General features: G+C 45.1%; 1 protein-coding gene across 11 annotated transcripts in view; it reads right to left on the reverse strand.

The window, feature by feature from the left end:
* Positions 1-18,247, reverse strand: part of IMMP2L (inner mitochondrial membrane peptidase subunit 2) — an 866,964-nt gene extending 848,717 nt beyond the window's left edge. For 5 of the 11 annotated variants that reach the window (XM_039520118.1, XM_039520124.1, XM_039520127.1 and 2 more), the window contains exon 1: positions 3,936-4,065. The gene's annotated coding sequence lies outside the window, so the exon portion shown is untranslated. Of the gene's footprint in view, positions 1-3,321; positions 3,653-3,752; positions 3,803-3,935; positions 4,066-18,228 lie in introns of those variants that run through there. The other 6 variants (XM_039520116.1, XM_039520115.1, XM_039520123.1 and 3 more) reach the window with 5 other exon arrangements.
* Between the last annotated feature and the right edge of the window lie 407 nt (positions 18,248-18,654).

Raw genomic sequence — 18,654 nt, forward strand, 5'->3', positions numbered from 1 at the left:
GAAACCAATTGAAGCCTCTTGCACATTAACTCCAGGGTCCTTACCAAACATCCCAAATCAAAATTCCAATTATGCTCAGAACAAAGGAGCTAGCTACTAGTTTTATCATTAAAAGACAATTTGAATATGAAGAGTTTAATATTTTTTTCATAACTGTTTATATCACTAGTTCTCAAACTTTTGTACTGGTGACCCCTTTCACATAGCAAGCCTCTCAATGCGACCCTCCCCCCCCCCCTTATAAATTAAAAACACTTTTTTATATATTTAACACCATTATAAATGCTGGTTGCAAAGGCTGACAGCTCATGACCCCCCATGTAATAACCTTGAGGGGTCACAACCCCCAGTTTGAGAACCCCTAGTCTATATACTATACAATGCTTAATATAGAACTGGATATTTCTCACTTCTGCATATAATATGTAGTCATTTCTCCAACAGAATATTGTAAATTTCTTTAAATAACCATGTAAAAATTATGAGCAATGGATTTAACATTTAAAAATTGAGTAAAATAACTTAAAAGATTGAAAATCTGATAATAACGGTAGTAGTTACGTTGTTTAGTTTTAACGAATTACAGATGTTGGATGCAGGCTGGAGCAGCAAAGCTAATTCCAAAGCCTCTCATATCAGTCATTCTGGCTATTTTATTCTGAAAATCCCTGTGAGGTTTCTTCTTTTCTTATTTTGCAAGCCTCTTTTATTCAAAGTCTAATTGCTATTTTTCTTTTTACATTCTAACTGTACAATGTTACATTTGTAAAATTTACTGCAGAGGAAACAAAAAATTATGAATAATTTATGCCACCACTACATCTAGGGACTGGCCCTCAACTCATGTAAACTGTCACAGGCCTATTACAATATATAGAGCAGCTGAGGATCTGCCCCCTTGTGTGCTTTGTTATTGCAGTAGCAAAAGAAGGATGCTTTGAAACTTTGTCACAGGCAACAATAAAAGGACTGAAGAAAGTCATTACATGCACCTACATGGATCCTCCAGAAACAAAGGGTCTAAGTTTGAATGAAATTCTCAAGGAAATAATAATAAGATGGGTGAACTAGAGTGCTTCATATTAAATGAATATATTGATATAATAGGCATCTCATAAACTTGGTGGAATGAGGATAATCAATGGGACATAATAATACAGGGTACCAAATATATCGGAAGGACAGAACAGGTCATGCTGGTGGGGGAGTGGCACTATCTCTGAAAGAAAGCATAGACTCAAATGAAGTAAAAATCTTAAATGAATCAAATTGTACCATAGAATCCCTATGGATAGTAATTCCACACTGGAATAATAAAAATATAGCAATCGGGATATATTAATGATCACCTGACCAGGATGGCGATAGTGACTGTGAAATGCTCAAAGAAGTTAGAGAGAATATTAAAATAAAAAAATCAATAAAATGGAAAATACTATAGCTGCCCAACTCTGTAGCATTTAGTTTCAGAAAGGGGAACTACACAAAAAGAGGAGGTTAGTTAAACAGAAATTAAAAGGTACAGCACAAAAAGTGAAATCCCTACAAGCTGCATGGAAACTTTTAAAGACACCATAACAGAGGCTCAACTTAAATGTATACCCTAAATTAAAAAACATAGTAAGAGAACCAAAAAAGTGCCACCATGGCTAAACAAAGTAAAAGCAGTGAGAGGCAAAAAGGCATCCTTTCAAAAGTGGAAGTTAAATCCTAGTGAGGAAAGTAGAAAGAAGCATAAACTCTAGCAAATGAGGTCTAAAAATATAATTAGGAAGGCCAAAAAAGGATTTGAAGAACTGCTAGCCGAAGACTCAAAAAGTAATAGCAAAAAGAATTTTAAGTACATCCGAAGCAGGAAGCCTGCTAAACATCAAGTGGAGCCACTGGATGATCAAGATGCTAAATGAGCACTCAAGGATGATAAGGCCACTGTGGAGAATCTAAATGAATTCTTTGCATCTGTCTTCACAGCTGAAGATGTGAGGGAGATTCCCAAATCTGAGCCATTCTTTTTAGGTGACAACTCTTAGGAACTGTCCCAGACTGAGGTGTCAGTAGAGTAGGTTTTGGAACAAACTGTAATAAGTCACCAGAACCAGATGGTATTCACCAAGAGTTCTGAAGGAGCTCAAATGTGAAACTGCAGAACTACTAACTGTAGTCTGTAACTTATCATTTAAATCAGCTTCTGTACCAAATGACTGAAGGATAGCTATTTTGATGTCCATTTTTAAAAAGGTCTCTCAGCAATTGCAGGCCAGTAAGCGTGACTTCAGTACCAGGCAAACTGGCTGAAACAAAATTGTCAGACACATAGATGAACATAATTTGTTGGGGAAGAGTCACAGGAGCCCCTTGTTAAAACATCCCCACCATGAAGGCCATTTTCCAATTAAAATAATGCTATTTCTGTATTGTTCCTCCAATGGTGGGTATTCTTAATGCTGCCTCCTCTACAGGTGGCAACCGTTCTGTCAGACTCCACTGCTCTAATCAATGTCTCACTGAACCACAGCAAACAGAGAGAGCAGGATACCTCAACATGACAGCATCTGGTCTCTTGCTTGCTGTTTCTTCCTTTCTCCTCCAACTCTGGCTTTAAACACTTACTTGATTTTTTTTTTGAGAGAGAGAAGTCAAACACGAAGAAGGAATCCTAACAGAGTAAGTGGCAGAGAAACTCAAAGGATGGGAGGGGTCCTGCTGTGACATAACAGCTACTAGAGACTTGCTCCTGTCAGCAAGGAGGGGGCATCAGATTAGTGGCAGGGTTGTTTTTAAGTATATAGAACAATTCTGAAGTTCTCCCAGGGTTTTGTACTCTTTGGGATGTATTCTTAAAAATCCCACTTACAGGACTTCCTATGAATTGGCCGTATACTCCAACAGGCTGCAGCAACAACACAACATGCTGTCCGGAAAGCAGGAGAGGACCTGCACAAAAATGTACTCTCAAACAAGAGCAGTATACCAGGGGCTCTCAAACTGGGGGGTCATGACTCCTCAAGGGGTCATGAGGTTATGTGGGAGATCGCAAGCTGTCAGCCTCCACTCTAAACCCTGCTTTGCCTCCAGCATTTATAATGGTGTTAAACATATTTTAAAGTGTTTTTAATTTATAAAGGGGTTGGCACTTAGATGCTCGCTGTAGGAAAGGGGTCACCAGTACACAAGTTTGAGAACCACTGCAGTATATCAAAGATCACAGGCAACATGCCACGCCGACCGCTACTGTATGATGCACTGTAGCACCTGTGTTCAGCCAGTGATTAGGATGAGCTGAGTCTCGCCACCTGCAGTGGTACACTTTGCAAGACTCGCCTCTTCCCGAAGGTGTCTCCAGACCAGACAGGCCGCGCTCTCCCAATGTTCGCGGCAGACTACACTTTCTAACAGGCTGTACAGGAGAAGAGGCCAGTTTTCCTCTGGTTGGACTCGGTCCTTCAGAAAGTTCTCCCGTGGCGTGTAGGTGGGAAATCACATCATAAAACCGTTTGTCAAGACAATTTATTCTCAGGTCACCTTCTAAGCGCCGCCCTCGGTCCGCTCCCCTTCCCCGCTGCCAGTAACTTGTACGCGTGACGCTGCGGCTGTTATTTCAAGGCGCTTGCTAGTGCCTAGGGGCGAGGGCCGGGGCGAGCGCAGCTGAGGAGGGAGCAGCTTTTCCCGGGTTATTACTATAGCCGCAGCGCCATGCACCTCGCGGCCTCCTCCCTCCCTCTTGGGGCCCTTCCCCCACCGACTGTACCCACCCGAAAGCCCCCTCGGGGACTCCGCCCCGCATCTAAAGGGGAAAACAGCCCCCTCCCGGCCGGCTTCCTGACCCCATCCCCCACACGCGCTATGCGCGTCGCTGGCGGCTCCGTGTTCTGATCCCTCCCGCCTGCCGTCACTTTCTTCGCCCTCATCCCCGCCCGCCGCGCGGCGCCACTTACCGCAAGTTTTCAGCGCTCCCAGTTTGAACTAGCCACGGACGCGGCTGCAGGGACGCGCTCGTTACGTGCGCGTGACACGTGCCCTCCAGAGGGGTGGGGCCGCGGGGTTGGTGAACCGGCTTTCCTCGCTCACGTGACCAGTACTGCGGCGCGGGTGCTGGCGCTGCGCGGTAGCGGGAGAGGAGCCCCTCAGCACAAGGTGGGGCCAAAGGGCAGCCCCCACCTTCAGCTGCCTCCTGGGGCCGGCCGGCCCCACAGTTCCCCCCAACAGGAAACCGGCTGCAGCCAGCTGGCTCCTGGCCAGCGCAGCCAGGCAAATGCACGGCGGTGTAAGCAGAGGCTTGTTGATCCTGCCACACGCTTTGGCTCATGCTGTAGCAAACAGGACAGGCCCTTCCACTGCAGCATGCACCTGTGGAAAATATTTGGCTGGGGAGGTTTCCAGAGTTGTCTTGTGGTTGGGGATGCAGCAGGCTTGCCTCCCCTATTTCAACATTAAAAAAAACAGGAGTACTTGTGGCACCTTAAAGACTAACAAATTTATTTATTTATTTATTAGTCTTTAAGGTGCCACAAGTACTCCTGTTTTTTTTGCGGATACAGACTAACACAGCTGCTACTCTGAAACCTATTTCAACATTGTTTCTATTAAATAGCTGATATCAGTACTGTGACCTGCCAGAATTGTCAGATTATGAGGAAGACCTAAGCAACATACATTATACATAGATATGGATAGATATAGATATATATGCTAAAAATGAAGTGTGAGCACAGTTATTGCAGGAAGTACTGATCCTCCCCGCCACTTCCACAGCAGGAGTGCTGTCCATTAAAGAACTGTTGGAAGCTTTAAAACATAAAATGCAAGCCTCTCTGGAAAGCAAGTTTTAAATTCTTGATGATAAAGTGAAACCTTCTGTTTAATTTACCATGTGCTGGATAACAACGTTTCTAAAACTAAACCAGTTCTTTATTAAGAGAACTAGTTATAGCAGGGATTTGGCAACCTTTGGCACACAGCCCATCAGGGAAATCCACTGGCGGGTTGGGATGGTTTGTTTACTTGCAGCATCCACAGGTTTGACTGACTGCAGCCCCTACTAGCTGTGTTTACCGTTCCAGGCCTGAGGATGTGCTGGCCACCGCTTCCCGCAGCCCCTGTTGGCCTGGAACAGCGAACCGCAGTCAGTGGGAGCTGCAATCGGCCAAACCTGCAGATGCTGCAGGTAAACAAACGTCCCGGCACGCCAGCAGATTTCCCTGATGGGCCGCATTCCAAAAGTTGTAGCATCTCTATAACTCAGGGATCGGCAACTGCAGTTAGCATTCAAGCCAGGTGCACACAGACAAGCTCCCTGGTGCATCCTCCAAATCTTCCCTGCTACAGTCTGCGCTGCTCCCTCCAACTTCTATGCTGGTTGCTATATCTTTCCTTTCAACAATTATTGTATTTTTTTATGCAAACATTTGGTGACGTGCCCACTGTAGGGACATGACTTTAGTGCCAGCCCCTTGCTGTCTGCTAGGTCTCACAGTCTTTCAAATATGCTGGTCTTTGAATCAGTCTCTTCTTGTTTGTGTTATGGCTAATGGTGGGGAACTTGCATCCACCCTGTTGCTGTCTTCATTCTGTTGGATGGCATCCTGTTGGTTCTCTTTATTGCTCTTGAGCCACATTTTTTTCTGACTCTCCTACATCAGGCCAAATGATGGCTGAGGGTTTTTCTAAGTCCTCCTGGTCTTGTCTGAGTATATCAGCTGTCTGCCAGTAGTACACCATTGTCCTCAGTTCCCTATCCACCTGTGTCTGGAGAATGTAGCTTAGCTACCTTATATGACCTGTGTCCAACTTCAGTTTGGATTGTTGCCTTTTGCCATTTCTTTGTGTGGCTATTTGATAGTTGGACCTGGCCAATGGGAGCACGCAGAGCTGCCTGGCCATGCCTCTGCATAGGAGCTGAGGGAGGCGGATAGGGTGACCAGACGTCCCGATTTTATCGGGACTGTCCCGATATTTGCTTGTTTGTCCCGCGTCCCGACCAATGTTAGGTCGGGACACTGGATAAACAAGCAAAGGCTCCGGAGCCCGAAGGGCTCGCGCCCTCCCCTGCCCCGACTCCGCCCCCTCCTTCCCCCATTGGATCCTTCCCCAAATCCTCGCCCCCTCACTGCCCCATTGTCTCCCTCCCCAAATCCCCGCCTCTTTCCAAGCATGCCATGCCCAGGAGACTCAGGGGAGTGCGGGGCCGGGGTGAGTGTGAGTCTGGCCTGGCCCCGAGCAGGCAGGACTCGGGCGCGGTACCTGGAGGGAGAGTAGGGGGGCGGCCCGTGGGGCTAGGTGGCGGCTGTTCTCCCCACCTGGGCAGGGGACTCGGGAGCAGCCGCTGCTGCAGCTCCCACTGCTGCGGGGGAAGGAAATGGCCAAGCACGTGGCGCTCGGCGGCTGCGGCTTTGGTGCCCGGGCCCGAACCCCCCGAGCCCGGGCCTGCTGCAGGGCAGCGCGCACACTGCGCTCAGCCCCTGGCCAGTTGCCTCTGGGCTGGCTGCCCAGCTGGTGCAATCCCGTGGCGGAGGCAACGGCAGCCCAGTCCCGTTCGTTCCCCTGCAGGACCCGAGCAGGATGCGGGGGGCTGGGGCCTGCTGCCCCCACTCCGAGGCCGCCCGCAGGATTGCACCAGCTGGGCAGCCAGCCCAGACGCGCGTGGCCAGGGCGCTGGGTAGCAGCGCGCTGGGTCCCGCAGCAGGCCGGGCTCGGGGTTCGTGGGCGCCAGAGCCACAGCTGCCGAGCTTGGCCAGCGGCCGCTCCTCCCGGCAGTGGGAGCTGCAGCAGCGGCTGCTCCGAGTCCTGCTGCCCAGGTGGGAGAACAGCCGCTGCCTGGCCCCGCAGGCCACCCCGTACTCTCCTCCAGATACCGCGCCTGAGTCCTGCCTGCTCGGGGCCAGGCTGGACTCACACTCACCCCAGCCCTGTGCTCCCCTGAGTCTCCCGGGCCTCCCTCCAGCACTTGCGGAGGGAGGAGGAATCGGGGGTGGGGGATTTTTTTTTTTTTTTTGCTCTGCCCCCGCCCCGCCCCGCCCCCCCGCGTCCCGATATTTGACCTGGGTGATCTGGTCATCCTAGAGGGGGATGTTGCCACTTCTAGGGAGCCCCCCAATCCGTGTTCCCTCTAATTTGTCCCACGCATGTGTGGAATGAATTTTGTTATGTGCATCAATATGGAGGAGGTTTTAGAATTAATTGATAAACTTAACAGTAACAAGTCACCGGGACCAGATGGCATTCACCCAAGAGTTCTGAAAGAACTCAAATGTGAAATTGTGGAACTATTAACTATGGTTTGTAACCTGTCCTTTAAATCAGCTTCTATACCCAATGACTGGAAGATAGCTAATGTAATGCCAATATTTAAAAAGGGCTCTAGAGGTAATCCTAGCAATTACAGACCGGTAAATCCAACGTCAGTACCGGGCAAATTCGTTGAAACAATAGTAAAGAATAAAATTGTCAGACACATAGAAGAACATAAATTGTTGGGCAAAATCAACATGGGAAATCGTGTCTTACTAATCTATTAGAGTTCTTTGAAGGGGTCAACAAATGTGTGGACAAGGGGGATCCAGTGGAAATAGTGTACTTAAATTTCCAGAAAGCCTTTGACAAGGTCCCTCACCAAAGGCTCTTACATACATTAAGTTGTCATGGGATAAGAGGGAAGATCCTTTCATGGATTGAGAACTGGTTAAAAGACAGGGAACAAAGGATAGGAATAAATGGTAAATTTTCAGAATGGAGGGGGTAACTAGTGGTGTTCCCCAAGGATCAGTCCTAGGACCAGTCCTATTCAACTTATTCATAAATGATCTGGAGAAAGGGGGAAACAGTGAGGTGGCAAAGTTTGCAGATGATACTAAACTGCTTAAGATAGTTAAGACCAAAGCAGACTGTGAAGAACTTCAGAAAGATCTCAAAAAACTAAGTGATTGGGCAACAAAATGGCAAATGAAATTTAATGTGGATAAATGTAAAGTAATGCACATTGGAAAAAATAACCTCAACCATACATACAATATGATGGGGGCTAATTTAGCTACAACGAACCAGGAAAAAGATCTTGGAGTCATCGTGGATAGTTCTCTAAAGATGTCCATGCAGTGTGCAGCGGCAGTCAAAAAAGCAAACATAATTAGGAATCATTTAAAAAAGGGATAGAGAATAAGATGGAGAATATCTTATTGCCCTTATATAAATCCATGGTTCGCCCACATCTTGAATATTGCGTATAGATGTGGTCTCCTCATCTCAAAAAAGATATACTGGCATTAGAAAAGGTTCAGAGAAGGGCAACTAAAATGATTAGGGCTTTGGAACAGGTCCCATATGAGGAGAGATTAAAGAGGCTAGGACTTTTCATCTTGGAAAAGAGGAGACTAAGGGGGGATATGATAGAGGTATATAAAATCATGAGTGGTGTGGAGAAAGTGAATAAGGAAAAGTTATTTACTTGTTCCCATAATATAAGAACTAGGGGCCACCAAATGACATTAATTGGCAGCAGGTTTAAAACAAATAAAAGGATGTTGTTCTTCACACAGTGCACAGTCAACCTGTGGAACTCCTTGCCTGAGGAGGTTGTGAAGGCTAGGACTATAACAGGGTTTAAAAGAGAGCTAGATAAATTCATGGAGGTTAAGTCCATTAATGGCTATTAGCCAGGATGGGTAAGGAATGGTGTCTCTGTCTCAGAGGGTGGAGATGGATGGCAGGAGAGAGATCACTTCATGATCACTGTTAGGTTCACTCACTCTGGGACACCTGCCATTGGTCACTGTTGGTAGACAGGATACTGGGCTAGATGAACCTTTGGTTTGACCCAGTATGGCCATTCTTGTGGAGGTGATGTGTGACATCACCTCCATATTGTGCACATAACAAAATTAATAGTGGGAGGGGGCTCAGGGCTGGGGCAGAGGATTTGAGTGCGGGGGGGTGAAGGCTTTGGGGTGGGGCTGGGGATGAGGGCTTTGGGGTGCAGGATGCCCCAGGGCTACAGTGGGGAGAGAGGACTCCCCCAGTTCTCTCTCCCTGCAGCAGCACCTGAGTCCAGAGCCCTCACCCCATCCCGTGTCCCAACCCCCTCCCACACCCAAACTCCTGCTGCTGCTGAGGGAGGGGGACATTGTGGCCTGAGACTGCCCCAGCAGCAGCCTGTGCGACTGGCCCAGTGGCTGCCTGAGCTGCTCAGGTGGCCCTCTGGCCGGGTGCACCAGTTGCTGCAGAAGTCACAGAGGTCTTGGAACATCATGGAATTCATGACTTCCTGTGACAAATGCTCAGCCTTAGTTATGGTGTACCTTGCAAAATGTGCCTAAAGTTTTCTGATCATATTTCTTGCCTGAATGTCTGGTAGATAGACTACTCCAGTCTCTGGGAGGTGCTAATCTACTGTGACCAGGTAGTTCCTGTCAGGTAAACAGGTCTGTTCCAACCTTTTTCCAAAGTCACGTTGAGATTCCATTTGGTTGTAGAGTCTCCTGTTGTCAATCACTATGCCCTTTTCACACCTAACACAGTTCCATGTATGCTGTCATGGCACATTCATGCCTGACCAGGAGACACAATTCAGGGAGCGTTTTATTGCCGGTGGCTGGAACCTTGGCTGGCAGGACCTGGTGGACAGAACCCCAGACTGGCGGCGGGCTGAGCCGCTCAGCTCGCTGCCGATCTGGGGTTCTGTCCGCAGGTGTAGTGTATTAAATTTCTCCCCGTAGGAATGTGCTACTTGTGGAGCACCAGGACTGGCAGCCATAAGTAGTACACCATAAGTAGTACATTCCTACAGGGAGAAATTTAATACACCACCCTCTGGTAGGGAAGGCTGTGCCTCCCCAAACAGCCCATCCCCTATCCACCCCCTCCCACCCCCTGACTGTCCCCCTCATAACCCCTGACCTATCAACCCCCCCTGCTCCTTGTCCCCTGACCACCCCCTCCAGGGACCCCCTGCCCCCTGACTTTCCCCTCTCCGAACTCCCCACCCATCCAACCCCTGCTCCTTGTCCCCTGACCACCCCCTCCTGGGACCCCCTACCCCCTGACTCCCCCCCTTAGAACTCCCCACCCATCCAGCCCGCCTGCTCCTTGTCTCCTGACCGCCCCCTCCCGGGACCCCCGACCCCTATCCGCCCCCCGGGACCTCACCCCCATGCAAGCCACCCTGCTCCCTGTCCCCTGACTGCCCCGACTCCTATCCACACCTCCAACCCCTGACAGTCCCCCCAGGACTCCTAAGCCTATCCAACCACCCCTGTTCCCCGTCCCCTTACCATGCCGTTCAGAGCATCAGGACTGGGAGCTGTAAGTAGTACACCGTAAGTAGCATATTCCTATGGGGAGCAATTTAATACACTACACCCAGCCCCGCTCAGCCTGCTGATGGTCTGGAGTTCTCAAAATATGTTCTCGCACCCCTTATCAAAAATTACACTACAATTAGCTTAAAAACTTGAAAACTTAAAAACTTTGTATATTACAGTAATCGTTAAAAATGTATAATGTTAATAAATACATAGGTTTGATGAAACAAAGTAGTTGTACTTATGTGCCTGTGCTTAATTTGTGTTTGATGATTTACCTTCTAAAAAAATCTTGCATGTCTCGCACCCCCAGAAAAGGCATCTTGCATCCCTAGGGGGTGCATGCATCCCAGGTTAAGAACCACTGCACTAAACTAAGAACTTCATTTTAATTTAAGTTTAAATTAAGCTTCTTAAACATTTTAAAAACCTTGTTTACATACAACAATAGTTTAGCTATATAATATAGACTTATAGAGAGAGACCTTCTAAAAACATTAAAATGTATTACTGGCATGCGAAACCTTAAATTAGAGTGAATAAATGAAGACTTGGCACACCACTTCTGAAAGGCTGCTGACCCCTGCACTAGACTGACCATTACCACCATGTTTCATATGCCACATGCTGCGTAACAACATGAGAGGACTCCATGTTTCTAAACCTAAACTGGCTCTTTATTAAGAAAGCTATTTACTGAGCTGCTGTGCACACAGATTGGCATCCTGGTGCTTCCTCTAACCTCTTCCCTTCTGCAATCTGTCTTCTTCCTTCCAAGTTCCACACAGGTTGTGTTGCTGCAGTTTTGTCACTTAAGATCTCCACAAAGGATGTTCTATGGTGAAAAATTGGAGACTTGTTTACAGTGTCTGGGGGCATGGGAAGGAAGAAATACCAAGAGACAAGATGGTGATAGACTCAGGATTTTGAAGGGTTTTGTAAAACCAAAACTGAGACCATGTCAGCATATACAACAACTTGAAAATTAGGTGACACCTGCAAATCTTGGACTCCTATGAATTCTAGAAGCATCTGTGTGTGTGTCTCCTAACCAAGTTGGGGTGTTTGGTCAGGCAGGTATGTATAATTTGTAAAATAAGTTGCTCAACTTTTAATAATATTTAAAACACTTCAGTAAGCACATTAAACTTTGAATACTTTTCAAATATTTAATAATCAATCCTTACAACACTCCATTGAGGTAGGTAAGAATTAATGTCCCAATTTTACAGAGGGGGAAATGAAGGTAGAGAAGGTAAGTAAGTTACCTAAAGCCTCAGAGGAATGAAAGTAAAGTGTTTGGGATCAGAAGTCAGGAGTCTGATTATTCTGACAATTGCATGGGAGTCCTTGAGTTCTAAACATAGCTCTGACACTGACTCTGCTGTAGTCCTGAGTCCCAGTCTTGTGCTCATGTCCCTAAGCCATACCATCTTGCCTTCAAATTTTAAAAAAGCTTAATACTTGTGTTTCACTTAAACCATTAAATATAAGCATCTGTGATTTTCTTCTGTTGTATTTCTCCACTTTTCCCTTTCCTCTCCATTCTTCATGTTCTTTTCCCCATCTACACCTTGCTTTTCCTCCTCAACTATCTTCCTGTTTTGTTCTTCATCACTATTTAAATCTTCCACATTTTCCTTTCTTCCAATCACTGTCTACCAATTGGTATCTTTTTATCATTTATTTATCTAGATATTGACAAAACATGAAATAAAAACCAGATGTATTTTTGAAGATTTTCTTTACAATTACTTACATGCTTAAACAGAGAGGGGGAAGAATTGCAGTAAAAATCTCCTCTTCCTTCTTTGAGAAACTGTTTTCTGAAGCCAGACCAAAAGAGGAAGTCAGTTTGATATAGAGATAGAGAAATTTACCTTAGGAAGTGAAGATGAACATCAGAGGAAGAAAAAGTGAGGATGAGTAAAGAAAAGGAAAAACTCCAACAACTGGATAATTGACAGAGGAAAACATGATAAGTTTGTATATTTGGGATACAGTAGGTTTGGGGATAATATTTTCCTTAGATATCAAATATCAGAACATATAGGGCTTGAGTAGTGCTTCTATATTTTCATTCTACAGAGCACTTGGCATGAGACATTCTCATAGAGACCCAGCTGTCCTCTCAACATCCTAATTCTCCATGCTTGGCTCTCAGATTTCATTCCACCAACCACTTTAACTGCACCAACACAGCAGAATTTCAAAGTTGCTGAGCTAGAGAATTAGCATAGCAGAAAATTTCAACAGGGCACCTTTCATCCCCAACTGCTCCAGAAACCTCTCACACTCTCTCCATTGAGTAGCAACTTCGTATGATTTATTTACATTCCCATCACCAATACAATCCCATGCAGCAGTATTATATATAGTGCTTTAACCCTTTCCTGCCAGGCCAGGGAGAAACAGAGGGTTCCCATCCTTGAGAGGTCTGAATACATTGGGCTCAGCTACCCCTGCTTACTCCCTCTCTCTCCCTTGTACTTCTTTCCTGTGTCCTCCTTATACCCCTCAGCTCATGGACTAACTGGCTTATCCAGCTTTCCAGCCTGATCAGCCAATTAGCTTGCACATCCCCAATAATCCTTCTCCAGGAAGCTGATTGATGCCTCAGTGGCTCACCTGCTAGCTTCCAGCCCTCTTTCACAGATTAATTTAAACACATACATGCTTTCTGGAGCTATCCCACATGCAGTGTTTGTGGTAAATGGACTGTGTTTAACAGCAAGCAATTAGAATTGCATTAAATTTCCATTATGAATGCTCAAACCTGTATGTTTTATTTGGAGGCGGGGCAGGGAGAAGAGGCATTGCTATGAAAATAATACTCAAAGATTTGGGAATGTCATAGACAGCCGGACATCCTTTCTCCCAAATTCCCAATATGTCCTGTTTCTTGACACACTTTACCCTTACAGTAGTTATGACAGTGCCCTGGAAACTCCCTTCCTCACCAGACATTTTCAGGGCAGCAAATCAGCACATTTCCCGCACCTGGAATATTCAGAAGCTGATTTACTCCTTGCAATTTTAATTTTGGGAAAGAGCCAAAAAAACAAGCCTCAACACTTACTGTCAAGGGAGTGGGCCACCTATGAACCTTCTTCATTCAATAGGTGTAGGACAGGTCAACCCACTGTAGCGTTCTTCCTGTAAATGTGTGGTACAGAGTTGGGTGAAAAACAATTTTTTTTATTCATTTGGCTCACAGCTAAATATTTCATTTACATTTCAACCACATAAAGGGTTTTGTTTTTTTAATAGTTAACAAATTTAAAACAAAAAGTAACTTCAAAACCAAAAAATCTAGATGTTTCATTTTGACACTTTCTTAAGAAACATTGTGAGTTTTTTGGAATTTTTGTGGGGGAGGGTTTTCTACATGAATAATTTGGTGAAGCTGATACAAATTCATGAAATGTTTTGGTGTTGCCAAACCTGATTTTTCACCATAAAACTTTCACCCCACTCCCCCCAAAAATTCACCCAGCACTACTGAAAATAGCATTTAGTGTCTTCCTGCTGCTAAATGGAATATGAGGGGGAAGCCAAAGATATTTACAAAAGATATTTACAAAAGAGAATAGTCTTACCTTGCCCATTCTCAAATTGAGGGAGGAGGAAAGAAGAAACACAAAAAGGCTAATCAGCTGCATCCCTAAGGGCAAAATTTTCAAAAGTGATGAGTGATTTTGCATGCTTCAGTTTTTGAGTGCCTGGCTTGAAACATCTCAAAAGGGCCTAATTTTCAGAAGATATTAAGAACTCAAAAAATCAGCTGAAAAATCAGTCCCCTTGATGGCATCTCAATTTGTTTACCCTAAATAACTAGCCATATTTGAAAATCTTGGCCTAAGTTGTAAGGTGGGGTACAATTCACTGGTTCTGTAATGGAACTAAGCAACATCACTACATTTACTGGGAATCTTAGAAGTTTCAGTCGAATGCAGTTTGAAATAGTCCATCCATTACATTCCAAAGCTCAGGAGCCTATTATCTCATCAGTTGTGCACATACAACTCCCATTGAAGTCAATGGGAGTGGTGTGTGTGTAACTGCCAGAATAATCAGGCCCCAGGGTCTTACATGGAAATGTCAACTAACTAATTATTAGCAACACTTATAATACCATTATAATCCAGTGTAAAAAACTTGCTTCCTTTAGAAAAGCAAAATCTGAGGTCTGATGTAGCTAGTTCTGACAATTTGTCTTTTTTCAGTTTCCTGTCATCGAGAGACATCATATAAATGTAAAACTTAGTGAAATCATAAAAGCACTCACTCCAAAACCTAGAATCTTTTATGGAAGTGGCATGATGATAATTCAGTGATATTTGAAATCATTGCTGAAGGCTGTGGGGCAATTTTACTTCTGAAAGGAAAATGAGTTTAAGGACTCAACAGGAGGCAACATACTGTACATTGTGTGTTTTCTCTGTAGTGGTAACTAGACTGTCACTTAGGCCTATTGATGTGGATCACACCATAAATCAGAGAATCCTTTTAGCTTTTTCACTTCACTGTGACAGAATGCAAGGAACTGTAAAAGCCCTTGACATTTCCTTTAACATTCGTAGGCAGGCTGTCTAAAACATCAAGGATTAAATTTATCAGGGGTGTAGAGGTTCTCTCTTTTTTTTAAATTAAAGTTGGTGTTCCCATGGTGTGTTTTGTTGAGTATTGGAAGAATTTACATATAAAATATGACATCAACCATGCCCACATATAGTGAAAGACATCCAGCATTGCACTGCAGAATTGCAAAATGTGTGGGTATATAAATCCTGACTAAAGGCAGACATCAGCCCTACATAATCTAGTCCTGCTTCACAACTGAACTCAAAATGAAACAAAATGTTTTTGTCTCATCTAAGAGAAGCACATTGTATTCACGCATTATTAGGCCTAACACATAATGTACAAGATACTCTCTAGTATAGTTTTTGAAGACATTTGATATTCATTCAAAAATCTGAGAAAGCTTGAACGAATTCTTGTGTGACACCCAAAATCATAACTCCAACCAGGGATGCAATGGCAGGGAGGGAAGGCTGGGGGACTCAGCCTTCACCCCGCTAAGTCTCTGACTCAAGCTGGAAATTTGACTCAGTGTGACACACTGTACCCCATGTTCACCACTTTTATGTGGCTATGATATATTTTGTATGAAGCATGCATTGTGAGGTATCATTTCAAAGCTCAATCTGCTGGACATCATTATCCTGTTAAAATATGTGTAACAACACTGTGTGTAAAGCTATCATATTTTACTATATGTGTTATTGAAATATGTTGCGATTCTGGGGAATGTCCACAGACTAGCTCCTCAGAGACAACAAAGGACTGAGCACAGCTGTTAGAAAACTATTAACTGCTGAAACAACTATTCGCCACCAGGGGAGACTGTAAACAAAAAATGTACATGTCATCTTTGAGACTGCTCAAACTTCATATACGCAGAAGGTGTAAGCAAGTAATTTTCAATTCACCTAAAAGACATTTTGCGTCTTACGTACACAGGACTGTTTTGTCTACACCCCAGCTGGGGGTAATCCTCAAAGAGGAGGAAAAGGTATAAGAACGGATAACTCACAATACACAAATTACCTCTTCCCCTCACCCCCATCTCTGCTCATAGCAACTACAAACATGAAAGAACAAAGGAAGCTTTTGGAACCAGGGGAAGGCTCTCCCGCTAGCACAGACTGCTGTAGGCTTTCGGGTGAGGAACTCCATCCCCCTCCTTTTTTATGTTTTTTTTTCAAGATCACTTAGCGTGGCAAAGTTTAAGAATTAGCTCCCATGTTTATGCTTTTATTTATTTTGCAACCAATTCTGACCTTTATGCCTCACCACTTATGATCACTTAAAATCTGTCTTTTTCTAATTAATACACTTGTTTTATTAGTTTATCTAAACGAGTGTGTTTGATTGAAGTGTGTGGGAAACCTCCACTTGAGACAAGAAGACTGGTGCATATTCATTACCCATTGTAGGAATGATAAGCTATTTATGTGTTTGTATGGTCCAGTGGGCTACTGAATGGTACAAGACACATTTCTTGGGGGCGGGTAAGGCTGGGACTGAGGGATATGTGGGTGTTGTCCTATATGTGATACATGGATGGCTGGGCACAGCATTCTTATACTCATCTAAGAGCGACTTTGCCTGCTGGCAGTTGTGAGCAGAGCGTGGAGGGGTTTGTTGTTCACTAGCAAAGCAGTGTAAAAGGCATCCCAGGCTGAAGAGCTGAGGGGACACATCAGTTCAGGTTGCACTTGGGGAATGTCACACTTGCCTTCACCTCTCTTAGAACATAGGGAGAACCAAACCAAATTTGAGTGGTGCTGCGACTCTTTGCACCTCATTGCCTCCCCCCATGTTTGCAGTCCTCCTGGCACCCAGGGGAACCAGGCACTCCTAGCCCTCAGGGAGAAGTGGAGTGGGCAGGGGTGGACTAGGAACCATCAGTCCCCAGGAGGATGGGAAGATTGGATCCAGGCTTTTATCAGTTCCTGGGGAAGTAAAGAGACAGAAGGAGGATGGGGTCTGGGACTCCCAGAACTAGCCTCTCCCCTGGTGGGGATGCTTCTCTTCAGCCTGACTGCCTCTCTGGGTACGAGCTCAGGTCTGAGTGTGGGGCAGGGAGATCACAGGGCTAGGCGCAGGGCAATGTGAGTGGAAGAGCACAGGGCTTGGTGTGGAGCAACAGGCAGGGAGTGTGCATGGAGCGGGGGAAAAGCATGGGGCTTGGTATGGAGCAACAAAGGAGGAGGAGAAAGAGTGTGCGTGCGCACACAGGAGGGAAATTGTGCAGCTGGGTGCAAAGGCAGAATGAGAGCACTCAGAATTGGGTATGGGGGAGTGGCACAGGGAAAAGAGCTGGATAAGGCACCCCTCCTTAGGAAAATTCTCATTTCACTCTGGATCCATCAGTTATTAAGAGAGAGAATCAAATACATACTGACTCTGCCTACAATGTTTCTCACAAATGCAGTTACCATGGCAATTCTGATGAAACCAATTTAGTTCCTGAAAGTTTCAACTTTCTACTTTCATTTTACAGTTCAAATGCTTTGTTTAAATTGTCTAAATAGCATGCCATCTGGAAAAATAAAAACCATTTTTGTTCAGTTTTTACTTGCTTTAATTCATTAATGCATATTTGTTTGCACCTAGAATAGTGACTCCTAAGTGCTCAGAATACATTACACAGTACCTGTTGCATAAGGCTCCAATCCAGCATTTTCCTTGCCTTAACAAGGAACACAGGGGCCTATGTCTAATACATATGCGAACACCAGGTTTTGTGCGTTTCATTTAGACATTTACTGGTTTGGGATATTTTTATAAGCTACCATAACAACCTTCCCCTTATTTTTAAATCATGTTTTCAGAATATTAGCTTATGAGGATTTGCATGTTTTGTGTTTTAACTTCCTTTGTATGGATACTTTTGATTTGTTCTCCTGAGAAGTCAAGTTATCTTGGTTAATGAACTAGCAAGTTTGAATTAATGAACAAAGACATTGAGATTTGCCATTATCCTTTCAAATTTTAGCCCCAAACTGCCACTTTAGTAATCTAAATCCCATTTTAGGCCCCGTTGGCATTCACAAAACCCCTGCTGAGCTACTGCCTAATCCTGCATGTGCCTAAACTCACTCAGTGAGTAAGGTTTGAAATAAAAGTGCCCTCTGTGCCTATTTTTCTGACTTTGGGCATATGCACTATGGCCTCACTCTAGATGCCCCAACTCCTAAACCCCAGTTGTGATCCACAAACCAGGGAAGAATAGATGCTCCTTTGCCTATGTCACATTTGGGGCCCAATCTGGTAGATATGCTCAGAGGCCATCTCGCTCCACAGAAAACAGCTAGAGAAGGAGGGCATCCGTCATAACTTTTAGCCTAGCAGATAGAGTACTCACCTGGCTGTAGGTGTCAGGCACTGCTTCCAATAATCAGGCCTAGTGGTTGGAGCATGGGTCACAGCTAGAGGTAGGTTTGGGCCTGGGCCAAGGGTGGTCCTGGAATCGAGGTCTGGGGACTCTGTGATCAGAGTCCATAGAAAAATGCAAATCAGAACCATGCAGGCCAGAGGTCTAAGCGAGGTGGTCAGAGTTCAAAGACAAGTCAAGTCTATACCGAAGCTGGAGTCCAGATATGTGCCAAAGGTTGAAACTAGACAGTCAGAGTCTGAGGGATTGGGTGGGGGCGGAGCACAGGGGGATCAGGAGGCAAGGCTGGAGTGGGTTGCCAATGAGGTTGGAGCAAGGCTAGTGTAGGGCAGGGACAATACTGGCATAAAGGAAAAGAAAGGCAAAACTGAGGCTGAGGCAAGGGCAAGCTGTGAA

The sequence above is a fragment of the Mauremys reevesii genome, linkage group 1 (assembly GCF_016161935.1).
Source record: "Mauremys reevesii isolate NIE-2019 linkage group 1, ASM1616193v1, whole genome shotgun sequence".
NCBI lineage: Eukaryota > Metazoa > Chordata > Testudines > Geoemydidae > Mauremys > Mauremys reevesii.